Source organism: Condylostylus longicornis, unplaced genomic scaffold (genome assembly GCF_029603195.1).
Source record: "Condylostylus longicornis isolate FDR11 unplaced genomic scaffold, ASM2960319v2 ptg000081l, whole genome shotgun sequence".
NCBI lineage: Eukaryota > Metazoa > Arthropoda > Insecta > Diptera > Dolichopodidae > Condylostylus > Condylostylus longicornis.
In genome coordinates this window covers 79,111-98,324 of record NW_026578049.1, presented here as the reverse complement: position 1 = coordinate 98,324, position 19,214 = coordinate 79,111, and the positions used below count along the sequence as shown (strand labels likewise).

The following is a 19,214-nucleotide window of genomic DNA, read 5'->3' as shown; positions in this document are numbered from 1 at the left end:
TTTCTTTGAAATATTTCAAAATAAAAAATATAATCCTGTAAATAATTTAAATTCCTTTCCAAAAGCATTTATTTTGTAATTCACTAGAATAAAACTAAAATTTTTAAATATCATCATCTTATACAAAACCAACATACAACAATCGCGGGTATGCTATATTTTATATGAAATTCTATAGTTATTATATGAGGCAACAATGTTATAAAATAATTATTATGTACTCGTATATGTTATATATATCAATAAAAATACCTTTTTGTACAATATCGCATGTTTCTAAATAATAGTTATTATAATTTTTAAAATAACACTTCATTTGATTTATTGAATTTCCTTATATTTTCTTAAAGGTTATTATATAATACACTCATACTATTAATTAAATTAAATGGCGTGTACCTTTGAGTAATAAATGTAATGAAAATTAACAATTATTTGTATAGGGTTGATATTGTTAACTTTAAGATAGTTATATATTTATTTTTAGTAATAATGAATACTAGCAGGAGACGGTTGAACCATTTCCTATAAAATTTGGAAAATAAAATTTGACTTAATAATTGCGAGTATTGGTGATTTTTTTAAAAATTTTAAGTATTAAAACTATTTTGTGTTTTTATACTAAGTTAAAAAAAACGTGTTTTGAGTTAATGTATTGCTTTTTTAGCTAAGATTTCAGGTTAAATAACAGTCTCATTTTGCCAGAATATAAATTAAACTTAAAGCAATTTATTATACAAAATAACCTTTAACCACATATGAAATTTAGCAAGTTACAGCAAAATTTAATTTGGAGTTTATGTTTGATTTTTGGAATAGGCTGAAACTTTTTAGCATTCCACATATGACAAACTTTATAAAAAATTTATTATATCCTTTTAATTTTCTAATTTTTTATATAGAAGAGAAATATTGTATACACGGAAATATTCTATGTATTGAATACTAATAAAAACGACCATTAATTAGATTTAAAACCATATATACATAACTTTTTAAAAATATAAGGAAGAAGAAATGAAAGAAGCAAAAAAAACAAACATAAGAACAAAAAAATTAAATTATAATTATCCTTTTTACTTAAATGAGATTATTTATATGATAAAATAAATTTTATTATTATTACTTCTTTTTTTTTCTCTCTCTATTTACCCCATCCTTTATTTTATCGTTTAAATTGATTTAATATATATACATACATACACAATTATTGTTATCGTAAATGAATATGTGCTATATCTACGAATATGTATGTATGTATAAGTATTTTGTATGTTTTAAATAAAATTGTGTAATAGTGACTTAATTTGGAAAATTTATTTGTTCTACAGGACGACATTATTATAATTTGATATTATATAATAATAATGTATTACAAGTACATAATAGGGAAAATATATATATATATATAGGTTTGTAGGATTGTTATCATATATTTTATATTATGGTTAAAATAAATTAAAATTGGATAAGATTTTTGATATATTACAGAGATTACATGGAAAAAAAAACCATTATTACAATTGAAAATTATTAATTTTGGATTTGAACAAACACAATTATTTACTATTTTATCTTATAATGATTTATTATTCCAGGATTGTCCTATATTTTTTAAATAAAATTTTAATATTAAAGCATTGTTGGAAGAATATGTTTAAATATAACAAATTTATTTACAAAATTTCAAATGTATAACAATTTTCTTTGGATTTAATTTATTATTTTGTACTTAATTTTATTCAAGTTTGTTTTAGAATTTACAAAATTTATATAAGTAATTATGCTAATTTAAAGTAATAAAATAGTGATTCCTTTAGAAAATTTCATTAAGAAATATTGTTTTTATAGCAATTTTATCCAAAATTTCAAATTTTTTAGTATAAATTCGATTAATTGTGTAATATTATTATTTAATTTGCATAATTGCTCAAGTCTTTGTATATTTAATTAATAATTTTGTATACTTCTTTTTTTTATTGTATTCATAAATTATTCTTGGAATAAATTATTCTTGGAATTATAGTTAAATTGAAGGACATCAGAAAGTATAGTACATTAATTTTATTATGTTTGGTAAAATCAATTAATATATTATTGAATTTGATTTATTATTAATATCACTTCCTTTTGTCATTAACTAAATTTAACAAAATTGTGATTTGTAATTGTATAATATAGGACTATTTATTTCTATGTGAAAAGCAGCTATCTGAATGCCATATTTTCAGCTCCTTTAGTAAAATCGGCTACGTGACAATAATAATACAAGCAACATTGGTAAATAAACCATTGTTATTGGTTTATTAGCACGAATTATTGACTACACGTTATTCTACTTGAACCTTTTACCCAAATTATCTTTGTAAGGAATCAAGTTATGTCTCAATGTTTTGTTTCAATAAGTCGATGATTGAGGCTACCACGATGACCGTATAATATTTATCGACGCTATCTTGTTGAAACTACATCTCGTCCTGAAATTCAATCATATTTGCAAATTAATTGTAAAATCAAGATGCAGCGGTTTATTTCGTTTCATTTTTTAGAAAATACGATTCAATGATGTGTTGGTGGAATTGAGTGTAAGCTATACAAATAATGACAACTGTATTTTTCTGAAAATGTCTGAGTCTTTCTCTTCTTTTCTTTTCGTTCAGAAATGATAATGTGGCGTTTTGAAAATAAAGCATAAATTGGAAAATTTCTTTAAAGGTATCTACAGTTTGTTTTTGATAACTTGTTAGTGTGTGTATACTGATTATAAATGTTAATAGGTGAATGCAATATGCGACATCCAGTTAAATTTTTATACTGGTGATTACTATAGAAATTGAGGTGGATGTCGAGTTTTAAACTAATTTTTTACTACAACTTACGTTTTCTAATGGAATCGATGTAAAGATTCCATTAGAAAACGTTATAAAAATAACTAGATCTAATAGTAATTTAATTAACATTCTATCTATATATAAGAAAAAATAATAAAAATAGAACATTATTTTAATTTACCATTTAATTTCCTATAACCAATACAAATATAATTTCTTACTAGTTTGTTAACACAAAAAATAAAACGAAAACAAAAAACTATATTAAAAAAATTCTATTTATTTAACCTTGAATTTAATATTTAATTATTTTAATTAAAAAAGAAGAATTGCTCTTCTCATTTTCTCTAAATATCTAATATTTTTTACCCACATATATACGCATATACAAATATGTTCAGCATTTACATTAATATTTCCACCTTCATTTTAATCTAATTAAAATTTTTTATTATTTGTTTTGTTTTTTCTTGTTCTTTTTTTCCGTAGTTATTTATTTGTAAATTTCCTCTATACCGCTAAGAATAACACAAAATTTCGTGGTTACTCTTCACTCTAATGGAATTTAGATATATATGAGTTTTAAAAGAATTTTAGACCTGACCTTGCCCAAGAATATCCTATATTTGTACTAATTTCGATGAAAAGAGGAAAAAATTAATTATAGAAAATATTAAAAATAAAATTTACCGTTACTATTGTAAATATTTTCCTTAACGGTACTATAAATGTGAGAACGTTTTCATTTCATTTTTGAACAAAATTTAGAATTTTCTTATCACCATTATAGTGTAGTTATATGAAAAATGTATCGGTATTTGTGTGTCTGTATGTAACTTTTGCCTTAAATTTTTTTTAAATATATGTCATGTGTACACTTGTTTATTATACTTACATATAGCTTATATGTATATGAATGTGTGGGTATGTGACTATAAAAATAGTTTATTTTCATATTATTTAATACACTTGTTCTCTGTACAGAGTTTATTTCATAATCAAGCTATATAAACAGCTATATTAGTTTTCATAATCAAGGTCATATACAAAAATATTATAAAAAAAATGGAAAATGGGAAACTTTATCGGGTTTTAGATTTCATTTTTTAATTTTTATTTTTTTTTCTTATATATTTTCTGTTACTTTTACATTTTTGTAATAGCGCTATAGTTAATATCTTTAGTCTACAAAGAAATTGCTAATTAGAAGAAAATTAAAGCTCTATATGTATAGAGTGCTGAAAAATAATATACTTAGAAAAATTGTGTAATACAAGTAAGAAGTATATGCCGTCGTCTAATTAAATTGAATAAAAAAAAAGAACAAAAACAAAAGGTAAATTGAGAATAAAAGTTAAGTAATGAGATGAAGGTGATTTTTTGTTTTCTATATATACTTTTGTACTAATTAGTGTGCAATATACAAAAAAAGAAAAAGAAATACAAGTCTAACAGAACAAAAGAACAGACTGTACGCATTATTATGGCCTAGAAGTTTTTTAGGTATTTATTTAGGTTAATTAATTGTTAAGTTTGTAACTAGTTTTCCAAAATGGAAATTGAACTTCCCTTAATGGTAATCCCTTTAAGAGAAATTCGAATACATGAAAATATAATTAAATATCTGAGAGAGTTGTGAGAATTAAAATAATCTCGATTTAAAACGAGAAATTTAAATAACACGAGATAGGATTGGAGTAAAGCAGAGTTTGTTTTGAATTTTGTTATTTCTATTTTTTGCCAGATTTTTGTATAAATTCAACGCAAATTCTGCTAAAAATCAAAAATTGTTTCTAGAAACATACAAATATTTTAATTAAAGCATGTATCTATCAAAGACGCAAACCGTATAAAACTATAAAAGGAACTACATCGTACATTACATATGCATATACATATATGTGGCTATGTCAAAATATCAAATTACATATTTTAAAGATTTAGATTTTTAAAAATTTCCTTTGTTTTCTCTTAATATTCTACTGAATTTACATTTGGAAATAAAATTTCTAGGCCAGTTTTCTTTCTCCGGTTCCAAATTTTTTGATTTTTATAAGTAAAGGAAGGTATATAGTCCAAAATATTTTGACAGAATCAAGTCATTGAGGTTAGAAACTTCAAACTTGATTTAACCATAATTTTCCATTTATATATGCCAAAGTAAATCAAAGTAATTAGGCAAGAAATTTATTGGACGCAGGTGAAAAAATCGAATGTTGAATGAAACACAATGTTAAATGCATCAATATCCTATAGTAGTTTGGATATAACAAAAAAAATGTTTATCTATTAATTGTAAATTATGTAGCAAAAAAAAGTATATGAACTACTTATAGTTTGACTTAAATTTTCTTATTTATTTTTAGTTTATAAAGCAAACAAGACCTTTAAAGATATTTATGATAGGGTTATATACTTCACCTAGAGATACATACAATGTAAATAATAAATTTATGTATACTAAAGTTAGTTAATAAAATATATAATATTGTAGAAATGTAACATATGCATGTTAATTAGTAAACAAAATAACTAACAAACATATAATAATAATGAAAATTATCTAGATTAAATTTATTTTGTAAATAAAATTGTGTTTTTTCTACTTTTATTTTAAACTGAGGTTTATGTAAGTAAGTATAGTGTTCATAAAAATTTTGTTGATATTTCGAATATATGTATGTATATCTATAGAGAATGTTCTATATTTATAATGATTGTTGTTGTTATTTGCAAATTACTTGTATACTTACTCAATATTTGTTTTTTGTATTTTTCGCTATATAGTGGCAAATATTTTAACCTTAAAATTAGATTTTTGCATAACATGTAAATTTTTAATAAAAAATATTATAATAATATTAATAAGTAACCAACTAGGTATTATTGATTTTTATGCCGAAAAATATACATACAAATATTATAAATTTTTGGTTATTATTGTAGTATTATTGTTATTGTAATCTTAATGCGAATTTCTCAAGTATAAGTACCCAAGTTTAATTTAAATTGATTTTGAATGAAAATAATAATTTGTTTTTACATTAAAATGTTTAATTAGATCAAAAGAAATTATTAAGTTAATTTATTTATTTATTCAAGTTTATATTTTTTAATATATATAATTGTATGTTCTATAAATAACAATGCAGTACAATATAATTTGTGCTACAGTTGTAGTGCTAAACAAAACTGCATTGTCAAATCTGAATAAATAGAATAGAAATTTTATGCTTATAAAATATCATAACATTTAAAATAAATATTTTTAATTGATTTCAAGATCAACTAAATTAACATTTAGAAAAAAAATATACGTGTTTGTATTAATTAAGGAAATAAACATATAATACAAAATATTAGTGGAAAATTATTCTTGTTTATGTTAAATAATATTGAAAATTTTTCCACCATAGCTTGAAATTATATTTAAATAAATCTAGATCGAACTAATACAAAATCGCATTTATATATTTCCTTAAATTTTTTTGAAGTTGTTTGTTATCTTAACAGAATTTGCTCTTTTATAACATAGTGTTGATTCAATAATGGATTGAAATTAGTATTAAACAGATCAATACAGAGCGAACATGTTGCATATGTTCAAACAAAAAATTATATGAATCGAACATGTTGCAGGCATATTTTCAAACATTTTCTTAAACTTAATTATATTATTATTGATTGTTTTAATATGACAATTTTTTAATAAATAATTTTCGTTCTATTATTCTTAGAAAAAATAATGATTTAAACAAATTAATTTTTAAATAATCATTATTTCAATCACATTAGCTAAATGTTAATGTAATAAATGATGTATTAAGTAACAATATAAAGTAATTAAACGACAATTAATGTGATTAGCCATTGATATTATATACACAATAGAAAAATAGCGTCACCACTAATATATTTTTGTTGAATAATGTATGTATTCGTTTCAAATTTAAATTATATTAGAACTTTTTCAAAATATTGATATATATAATTACTTTTATTATCAACAAAATATTCACCATTAAACAAAATGAAATTATAACTTATAAATATATGCATGACATATTTAATTATGCATGAATCGCTCTTATTTTACCTTGTACTTAACCTTTGTGCATTATTAATGTATGAAATTGATAAATGTTGTATACCGAACATACTTGTTGTATCTCTGTGTAAATTATATGTGTATATAGGCGGTATGCATAGATATTTAATTGCTTTAATAAGGTTGTTCGAAAAAATACTTGCTTTGTCTCTTTGATTTAAAAAAAATTAAAATCACTAACGATATTAAAGTGATTTAATTGTAAGATTAAAAGTCTTTTTGCTTTTGTAAATTTTGTAATCGAACGTTTAAATAAACTAAAAATCATTTAAAAATTAAATTTCCAATTATCTCTTATCTCTTATCATTATTATTACTATTATGTACAATTATTATGAATTATTTTACAAGTAAATTTTGTATTATTCAATAAGTATAGAATGTAGATGAAATTCAATTAGAAATAGGTCAAATTAATTGCATTCTGACCTTTAGCATTTATTTGCAATTGAAATTTTTTAGAATAATTTATTAATAATAATTAATTTTTTTTCAGCATTAGGGCAAATGCCTTCTATCAGAAATTAAGAATTTGAAAATGATTTGTGTGCTCAATAAATGGGTTCAAAATTCAACTTGGGTAAAAAAAGTTAAAGCTATTGCTGATTATTTATCTTCTTAACGTATTTTTATATTATATTTAATGTATCTATGTACGTGTTCAAAATATATACTTTTTGAAAATGAAATTTCTACTCAATTTATATCTGTATTTAAAACCAGCTCATTTTTAAAACATTGTGCCTTATAGGACTAATTTATATTAAAATTTTACGACAGAACCTCTTCTAATGATTCAATATATCACTTTTTGCACAGCAAAAATTCTTTGCACAGCTTTCTGAAACCGAGAGTTCCGAGAGTTGCATAGCTTTCCGAAACCTCTCTAATGTGATACGATATGCAGAATGAGACGGAGAGAAAAAGTGAAATATACATATATAACAAGCGTATCTATGTATGTTCTTTTTAATGAAGGAATAATAAAAGTGCGTTGCAAATTAGAACTCACTTTAGTTTATAGTTAACTTTCACTGGTCTAATTTGTAAGACAAATGCAATATATTTCAATTGGTTATTGATAATAAAATTCAGTTTTTGAGTACTCAACATTTAAATTACCTTATTTAACCCTAAGTCGTCATAAGCTTTGCTATATTAAAAATATTTTTCGATGCAAATCATTTAAAATTTATATGATTATTGCTTTATATATATTAAGCGATAATTATTACTTTAAGGTTATTTCGTGTTAGCGCATACAGACTTTGTTAAAATGAAATAATCATATTGAATAAATGGAAAAGAGCAAATTAAAAGGTGATTAACGTCGTAAACGAAATTTTATAGTAAAAGTTCAATGGAAAATTTACATTTGTTTTTTTGTTTTTGTAACGGGGGAAAATATTTAAATTAGTAACAAAATGAGAAGAGAGTGAAAAAAATTTGCGTTGTGTTCGTATTTTACTTTTATTATTATTTGACAGCTAATAAATTAACGCTTCTGAATGTTTTAGAGAATGCTTATGTATCTACATATAAATGTACAATATAAATATAATTTTATTGTTTTCATGTTTTTCTTCATAAATAAAACCTAGTTATTATTATTTTAAAAAAAAAAATGCTGCATTAAAATATTTATTTATTTTGAGACAAGAAAACATTAAATTAATGTAAATTAACAAGATAACAAAAAAAAAACATATATTTTCGGGTTAAAATTAAGTTTAAATAATGACGGTTATCTTTGGTAGACAAAATGTAAATATGTATATAAGGGGCATACTTTTAAACTTGTATATATAAATGCGCTTTATCTAAAACGGGACGCTTGAAAAAATTAATTATAACGGTAATTGTTTTCTGATAAATTTAATATTTATTTAATATTACTGTTATAGTAATAATAAAGTGTTGGCCTCTTTGAGAGAAAATACGTAATTTTAAAAAGAAGAAGCCAACAAGGAACCGAAAAAAACAACATAATTTTTACGGCAACACTATTCCAATTTCTTTTTCAAAATTACAAACGTATGTGTATGTTTCTATAACTTATAGCACGTAAGCATTCCTAATACTTAATAACATACTTAATCATACAGTCTCGCCCCATGTGACATAATTTGAAATTAATTATATTTATTATTTGACATTGACAATTATTTTGAAATTTATTCTTTTAAAAATATTGATGACATTTAAATGAGGGGAGATGAAATTTAAAGACTATTTTACTGTTTTGTATCTAGATAAAAGAGAAATAATTTTTTAATAATTTTCCAATTAGTTTTTAATTAAATAGCCATGTGTGTCCGTATTGTGCTTACGAAATTTGGTTGAAACGACAAAAAATCTGTAAAATATATAATTTCTATAGGTACGTATTCTAACTAACGGGTAGAAAATGTCACAAGTCTCACTAATTAAATTTTTATTTTATAAATGAACGATTTTTCGTTTCAGAAATTTTCTTTTTATAGTTTTCTTTCCTTTGATATACATAAATGTTATAGTTGTTTGTATTAAGAGCCACCCACTTTATTCTTATTTTTGATAAAAATAAAATATTGAAAAATAATTTTTTTTTAATGATTTATTTTAAAAATGCTTAAAAATGTTAAATGAACAATTAAAAAATTCTGTAAAACTCATAAGAAAAAACAAGAAAAACAAATTTTTTTTTAGTTTTTCTTAAAATTTTTTTTTTATCTAAAAATAATCAACAATAATAATTCCAGACTGCGCTCTTTATAGAAAATAACGAGACATGAAGAAGTGCGGCGAATTGTTTATGGGTGAAAATATTTTTTTTAATATTTTCTATGATGGTTGTAAAAAAAGAAATTGAAGTAAAATTTAAAATGATTTTCTTTATTTTTTCACGCTTTTCTTTTTTTGTTGTACGTTGTACCTTGATAATTTTATGCAAATTAAGATATTGTAAAGATTTTCTCACAGGAAAAAATTCAAAATTTAATAGAATTCTTTAATTTATTTAGAATTCACCCACTTGTTAAGAGTGTTATTAAAACTTTCAGCAAAAGTAATATATTAATTGTTAAAAAATATTTCTTTTTACACAAAGATTTTTTTCTATACACTTTTTGAATGTAATAAAGCTTTTAAATATCAAGGTATTTTGAAAAAGTGCCTTGCGGTATGCAAATTTTATGATTTTGCGTTTAATCCATTAAAATTAATTTTTGGAATTTTTGCAAAATTTAATCAAAATTCCCTTTAAAGATTGCCTTTCTTTAAAGAAGGTAAACAAAAAGGAACAAAAAACTATTGTGCTGTTATGTCAAAAAAGATTGTTAAAGGGGCAGTTATCCGGGATTCACTGTAATTTTATAATGTTATAATTGCATTTATATTTAATTCTATTAAATTTATTAATTTACAGAAAATTTCAACATTTACCTTGACTTTTTTTGTAAAAATTAATTAAATAATTACTTCATTTTGAAAATATCGTAAAAATGAATTCACGTGGAAATTTCATCAATACGTTTTTTTTTTTATTTTTGTGCAAAAAGAATTTTCGTGACTGTGAATAATTACTTTATTAATTAACTTCTAAAAAAAAAAAAACAAAATTATTTTTTTATGGTTTTTTGTTGCGGCTATTTAAGTTTAAGCACAAAAATAAAAATTATAAAAAGTAAACAAAAGCACTAAAAGTCGAACCAAATTAATTATTACCTTTAAAAATACAAAATTCACAACAAAAAAAACATCACCTTTCTTTAAAGAGTAACTCGATTTCGTTGAGACGGAGAAAATAGTGTTTGTATTTTATGAAATTAAAATTCGTATTTACGAATGCGGCAAAATTACGATTTAAATATATGAAATTAAAAAATTTTAAATAAAATTATTAAATATTGGAATATGTGCTTTTGTCACGTCGACTATACATAATATGGAGTGTCGAATTTAATTGGCTATTTTGACTCATAAATTAAAATACATGCACAAAATTAAAATAAGCGTGCCTTCTGAGTTGAGATTCAATTAATTTTAAGAATACTTTTTGCAATTTATTGTTTATTTTAAAAGAAATATTGCAGTTGTTGCATATAATTTTCTGTATAACAGTTGAAACACCAACATTAATTGGAAATTAAAATGAGCTCAAATTATATTGACTTAGTTATTTTTATTCGTTATTTTTATAAGACGATTGGCTGGAAAAACTGATCAACTCTAAAAATATGGATAGCGCTCAACACTTGCAAAAATAAACTTATATACTTAAATATGCTAAACACTATTTCCCAACACTAAAACATTTAATAATATTTTCCAAACAATAAAGGAAATAACAACATTTTTCATACCACGTAAATAATGTAGCACTTTAAAATTTATTTGTGCGTATGTGTCTATCTGTCATAATTTGCTACTCTTGTCATTTTCAATTAATTTTTAATTTTTTTTTTCTAAACAAAATTATTATGGTTTATTCTACTAGAGCTAAATTTTTTTTTATTTTAAAATAAAAGTTTACTTGTATTTCTGAGTTCAAGTTTAAGTTCAAGTTTGTTTACTGAAAAATTGAAAGAAAAAAAAAACAGCAACCAAGCAAAATTATTAAAAACATGAAAAAGAAAAAAAAAACAAGAAACGAAACGTACTGCTCATGTCAAAGTAAAACTTTTTTATGTCAATATGAGAAAAACAAAAATAATAAAAAATTCTCTAGTCATTTTTAAATCTACCACGACAACAACAACAAAAAACAAAAGAATGAAGAAAGCGCAATTAAAACAAAAACGTGTGTAGGCTGCTTATTGTCGTTTCGTTATTGCTGTTGTTGCTATTGTCGCTATTGTCATTATCGTTGGTGTTGTTTAACTTTAATTTGGAGTAATTTTTCTTTTCATTTTCTTATTGTAATTTTTATTTCTTTTAATTTTTTTACAATTAATCGTAAAATTTATGCTATTAAATTTAATAACATTAACTTTTTAACAACATTAATAATATTATGTGCAAAAAAAATTAAATTAAAAATTTTTTTGTAATAAAATTTTTTTATGCAAAAATGCATTTAATTATGCATGCAACGTAAATCAATTATAAGTTTTGTATGACCAAATTGCTAAAAATCGTTCAAAATTTAAAATAGCACAGAGAGCATAACAGAAAATCTAAATTTGTAGAATAATAAAATTAAACTATTTCTCAGGATCGGGCCTATATAATATCAAAATTGGCTGAAATATATAAGAAAGTTTGAAATTTTTTGAAAAATGTCTTTAAAATTCTCTTACAAATATAAAATTTTACAGTTTTAGAAACAAATTTATTTAGAATCATACAACATTTTAAAGAAATTTACTGAAATCGCATTTTTGCTAAATTCTTGATAGTTCGCGGTTATGCGAAGAGATTATCAAGCTGACAATAAGTTAAATAGTTTTATAAGGTATTTTTAGTTTTCTGCCAATGCATGATTTTACAAGGTTCTAGAATAAAGTTAAAAGAAATATAATTTGTAATATGGTTGTTCTGTTTTTCCAAATTTAAAGTCCTTAATATTGCTTAATTCAAATCTTTAATAAAAATAAAATGATCTTAATATTGATTAATTTAAAATTTAAAATTAAAACTTCCGAAACTACCTCAATTAATTACTTCCGAAACTACCACAAAACAAATCATGTAGACTTCGTTAAGAATATAAAATTTTCCATCTAAAGTCGGTTTCTAATACATAATTAAGTTTGTATAAATTTAATTCAACCATTACAAATTTTACTATTTTAAAAAATTTCAATTTGAAAGGGATGAAATTTCCTGGAATTGTATATATCATATTGTGTTCTTCTATTATTGAAAATTTGTTTTGTATAAATTTCATTGTATATAAAATTTTTTATACTCGAATTTCAATGAATATTTAAATTTCATTTTAAATATTTAAAATTCGCATTTATAAATCATTGAATTCAAAAAGTTAATTGCAAATAATCATTATTTTTATTTTAAATTCATTATTAATTAGCAATAGATATAATTGAAATTCTCCATAGAATATTATAGTATATGTATGGAAGTATGTATACATGCAAGCAATTGAAAACGTTACTGTGTATCAATTGAACAAATAGCAATAAGAAAACAAAAAAATACAAAAACCAAAATTTAATGAACATTTTTGTTCTAAATTCAATTAAATTTATTTTCATTCTATTTAGAAAAAAAAAAACAAAAAAGAAAAACATCGACTATTAGATTTTAAATATTATTTTGTAAATTTATTGTGGCATCACAAATTATATTATTATTAAATTAAATAACAATGGCGATCATAATTTAAATAATATTGAAAAGAAAATATAAAAACAAAAAATAAAACAAAATGGAGAAGAAAAAAACTTAAAAGTCTATTATTTTGTGATTTTATGGTCTAAATTCGATTTTGTTTTTATTAAAATCAGCATAAAAAAAATTGAAAAGAAAAATTTAATTTTGCTTTTACAACTTGTTTTTTTATATAACATTTAAATTGCATTTAAATTATGCATATTATGGTGGAGAAAAATGCTATTTACAAAATTTTATGGCGGTAAAATGATTATTCTATTTTATTAGCATTTATTTACGCAATTTATAGTTGAAAAGTAAGTATATTATCAAAAGTAATTTTATTATTTGTGAAATATATGAGTGTAAACCAACATAATATATGATGTGTGGGTATGAAAGTTACAATTTTTTTAGGTAGGATTTTACATGAGACTCCAGCTAAAATAATACTATCTCTATAGCCTAACTCATAGGATTAATTTTGACTGAATATCATCCAAGACGAGGATGATATTCACTACTTCTCGAGCTACTTCATTAAAAAAGTTTGAAATTACAATTACTACTAAATAATTCATTATATATAAATTTTCTTTAATAAGAAAACTAAAACCTTGATAATATTCCTTGGTTTTCAAAATACAGATATTATTGTAATTAATGAAGTATTCAGTTTATAAGTGTGAATTGCTGAATTGTGTGTTAACACCGTATTACTGTATTTTGGAACTTAAGAATTATTTGTCGCTTGCTACATGTTAACAATAGTTTAAAATTTAAAGTTGCTTAATGAATCAAACTTTAAACGTTTCATTTTTCAAAATAAAAACCAATTTATTTTATGCTTAAAATTTGTTTTCTGTTTAAGAGTAAAAGCAGCTCCGGGTATTTTGAATGTGCAGAAGTAGTCGAGCTTCTTAAATATTTTTTTAATTATAATATATTAAAGCATAAATTTTTTTGAGATAATTTTTACTGCCGTGCTTACATTTTTTTTATAATATCAATCAAAAAAAATAAATTCTGTTAAATTTTTGTTTTTTAATTTATTTTGTCGGCATTATGAATGATTCTCATATTATTTCTATGTATACAATAATAAAGTTGTATCTGCGTGCTTTAATTGATCATTTTAGGAACAATTCAAAAAAAAATGAATATATATTTTTCCTTTCTAAGCATTTCACAAACGTTTTTATTACAATCTATATTAATTTTCATATTTCTTATTAATTATACGATTGCGTGATTAAACGTTTAGCTTTTATTTTATAAAAAAAACTAAAATTTAATAAAAATATAAAAAAAGAAATTAATTTGATTTCTTTCTTATAATGTGCGCGGAATTTATTCGATAAATAATATCGAACGTAATTGTAAGATTTCTCAAAATACAAATTTCAAATGTCACCGAAATAAATATTAATGATGAGCGCAACGCGTCGCAAAAACTGAAAAAAAAAAAAACAAAAATGTCAAAAGTCTAAAAATGCAAAATTTAATATAATTATCTATGTATAAGGAAAAAAAAAGAAAATAATCTAGACAATAAAGAAAAAAGAGAAAAACATAAGAATTAAAAGAGATAAGGATGAGAAACGAGTCAAAAAAGTTTGTTGTTAGAGCTCATTGTATAACAAATGGAAAATTTTTTTAAGTATTATGAGCTATAGTCATTATTGTAATAGCAAACTTTAACAATTTTGCGTTTTTGTGCTATCATTACCCGTGTAGTCAAATAATTTTGTAATAATACAATATTTATGTTATTATCGGGCAATTTATACATACATACGTATGTGTGTGTTCGAACTTGACTTAAGAGAAACTAAACTAAATTTGGGATAATAGAAACCAAAATCTTTTGTAGCAATTTTTAAATTAATTATGTTAAGTTTTATTGAAATTTCTATGAAATTTTTAATGAAGCAAGAAAAATTTGTTTAATTTCAAATATAGAATTGAATTAGGTAGCTGTCAAACTATTTATATCAAATCTTCATTTCAAATGAAATACGTCAAAAATGTCATTCTCATATTTTACCAGCAGTAATGTTGGTGTCGGTTCAAGTTTTCTATTTTTATAATGATTTTTTTAATAGTGTGCGGTATAACTTCCATAGGGTGAACTTGACTTATATAAAGTTATGTAAAGTTGTGTAATACACACAATTAAGCTTGTTATGGCAGTTTAACTATTTATTTTTTCCTAAAATTCATCTAAAGGTTTTTAATTATATTTTTGCATATTCATTTATTTTTTACCATATTTAAATTTATTTAACTTGGAAATTTTTTGACGTCATAAAGTCAAAACAGCAGTATTGCTTGCCTATAATTTTTCTTTCTTATTTTTGTTTTATTTAATTATCAATTTCATTTGCACTGTCGCCGTGCTTATATTTTGTTATGATAGCAATCATTACAAATACCTCCATATATAAAGTAGCTAAACAGTAACAATAGGTGATATTATAGTAGCTATACAAAAGGTAATTTAATATAAGATATTTGCACATATACAAATATTTACTATTTACATACTTATAAGTTTGTAATATCATATTTATGTTTCTATGTACATATACATATATATATTTATGTATTTATTAATATTTTTGCACAATAATATAATAGTGAATGAAGGTGAGTAATAATTGAAAATGATGAGCTTTTCTTCTTTTATATAGTCAGAAATCTAGATAGAAATCTAATCGTTGTTTAAATTAATAACTTTACGCTAGCTACTATAGCTTTATACAAATATGCGGCAAATATCAATTGACGTCATCTTAAATTGTATGCAATAAAAATTTATTTTTTTTGTTATGCTTGATTGTTGGTTCCACTTGATTTTTTTTACAAGCTTGTTTAATTTTTTATTTATCATATTCCATCTAATTGTAAATTGTTATGATTTTGATTATTTGAAAATATTTAATAATTAAATTACAAAATATATATATATAAAATAAAAGCGAAAAATTGCAAAGTATAATTTATAGGCTTGTAATATTGTTAAATATAAAAACAATTTAAAAATATTTTTAAAAATTAAAGATAAATTTTACATTTTTTTTGAATTCGAAGACGATAAAATTTTCACTTATCGCATATAAAACCGCATTTTCAATTAAATTTTTTTTAATTAATTTTATTTGAAAAAAAAAATTAATTGAAAATCGATAATTTTTACATGTTAAACGTGATCTCATTTGTTAGCTTTTATAATAGAGAAATTTAATTTCCTTTATAAATGCATGAAATTGTTAAGGGGTTAATTTTTATACACAGATTGTGTTTTGACATTTTATTGATTTATTTTGAATGGGATTATTCAGATCATCGTTAATTAAATTTTTTTAATTAAATTGAATGAATTTAAAAAATTTTAAGGTTCATGTCAATAGGATCTTTTAAATTATAAATTTTATAGGAATTTTCTGTTCGTTTAAAGTGTACAAATGTTTTATATAGTTCGCAATAGAGACCACCCTGTGAAATGATTTAAAATAAAATGTCACATCAAAGTTTTGTCATATATTTGTCATATATGTTTTGTGCACTCATACCGGTAATGACACGTCATCGTACACAAAATTTGATATTTAATTAAAAAATTGATAATAAAAACTAAAAATGGTGGCTTATATACAGGGTTATTCAATAATCAGTGACATAATATGTACCGTCATTTAAAGCATCAAGAATGAGTAAAATTTTTGTTCAGAAATAGGCGTCAAATCTCAACCGTTTCCAAAGACACAGCGATCTCAAAAAATTTTCAAAAAATTTCTACTTGCCCAATTTTTTTTGCTTATAAATTCCGTTCCGAAAAAGATAGAAGCTTAAAATAAACAGTTTTTCAAAGGGTTAGTACAGAGCTTGAAAACAAAATTATTTCATAGCATATATTCCACGTATTACAAAACATTAGTCAGTGAAAATTTATTTATTACGGATGCATAGGCGTTGTCTATCGCTTATAGATTTTATTGTATAGCAAAGTTGAAATTATGTAACTGAAAATGAATTATATCAATTTTATAAATTAATTAAGTGTAAATTAATTGCTTTAATATTGATTGTAGCAGTAGAAATATGAGTTGCAAAGCAAAATAATTGTAGTTGCTCTTTAAGTGATACAACGATGTTTTTTATTATTAATATATACATTACGCTTATAGCCAATTTGAATTGATTTTTAAAATCCAAAAACCTACATATTAAACTCGCCAATGTAACTATGCATTTTCTATTTAATTAAATAATAAAATTTTGTATAAGAACTACATTTTATTTAATGCAAAAAAACAAATTTATTTCAATTAAAATGTTCAAGTTTAATTTTTCATATCACACATTTTCTTACATATACACACTTGCATTAATTTATATGAAATTATTAATTTTGTACTTGACGTTTCAATTAAAATTTAATTAAAAATGCGGTACATAAAATTTTCCATATTTCCAATGTCATACTTTAAGAGAAAACAGAAAAATTATTTTATTAATAATTGAAAATTAATTTTGATTTCAGATGGAAATTATTTTGGTGAAAAAAAATTTAATTTAGTGATATAGAAATGTGAGATGTAGGGGCGGCGTCTTAAATGCCGAATAGTTTTCTTTAATTTTTGGATTCCATCGCATGTTGGTGTAGAAAACGGCTGAAGCAATACTATGCTCTCATTGTTGTCATCAATCATAAAATTTGAGGTAAAATAAATTTAAAATGTTTAAAATTTAAGATTTTCATTGTACCAGAGAAAAACTTACCTTTTCAAAATAATTATTTAGTTCATCTGAAAATAAAATAAGAAAATTTTATTAATTTTCAATTTGTTAAACAATTTTTTTCATACATCTTATCATTAATTAAACACAATCTTAGGAAAATATTAAAATTTAATTCTCAACTTTTTCTTTAAATAATAATAATAAAATTTCAATTTAAATTTAATAATATTTTAACTTTAAAAATTAAATAAATTTTATTATGAAATTAAACTTCACGAATTTAGAGCAGATAAGTGAGTTTTGTTGTTTAAATAAAAAAAATATGAAAAATTTGCATAAGAAAATTTTGTCGTCTTCTTTGGAAATTTATAGAAAAAAAAATTTACCCTGCATATAATTATAAGTATGTATATCAAAAATCTACCTTATTATTCGAGTTTGTGTATATAATAAGCAAGTTCATATATACAAGAGTACATAATATTATACGTTTATTTAAAGTCAGATATCAGGCAAATTGGGTCACTAGCAAAATAGCGAAATTGATAAACTGAAAATTAAAAAATCGTTTTTGTTTTTTATTTTGAATATATAGGGTAAAATTTAAATTATTATTGTGCAAAAAATAAAAAAAATTGAAGATAACAACAAAATAATGGTAAAAATTAATTAATTTCACAGTAAAGCAGTAGACAAGTAAAAACTAAAGAAATGGGAAATTATATAAGCATAAAAATAATTTAAAAAAAAGTTTATAATTAATAAAATAATGAAAATTTCTTGTGATATCATAGTTGATAACGTCGAAATTAAAATCTTGATAATGAATTTTTTTTTAATGAAATTTTTATAATAAATTTAAAATATTTTTCAAGTTTCTCTTGTAATTTATAGTTATATACTCGTAATGTAGTGAAGAAAATCAAAAATGCATCGATATATTTGTGATGCAGCAGTTTTTATCATAATTCAGCATGAGAAAGCAAATGTCTTTTCGAATTGAATAAAGGCTCCCCATAACTCACCCGATTGTAAATAAAAGTAATGAACTTTTTTGTAATTCAATATTCAGAGAAGGTTGGCGTTCTTTCACACCTTTCATACAGTACACAACGTTATGCTCTATCGAAAGCACGAGAGATCTATATGTTTAATACAACATTTGCAAATACTTGTGTAAATTATTATAACAGGTGAAAAATATCGATATTTCA

The 19,214-nt window shown here is 22.3% G+C and overlaps 1 protein-coding gene across 1 annotated transcript in view; it reads right to left on the bottom strand.

Annotated features, from left to right (window-relative positions):
* The window catches only part of LOC129613268 (myb-like protein P), a 132,810-nt gene that overhangs the window by 70,010 nt on the left and 43,586 nt on the right, over positions 1 to 19,214 (bottom strand). The window contains exon 3 of the mRNA XM_055527256.1: positions 18,040 to 18,065. The gene's annotated coding sequence lies outside the window, so the exon portion shown is untranslated. The remainder of the gene's footprint in view (positions 1 to 18,039; positions 18,066 to 19,214) is intronic.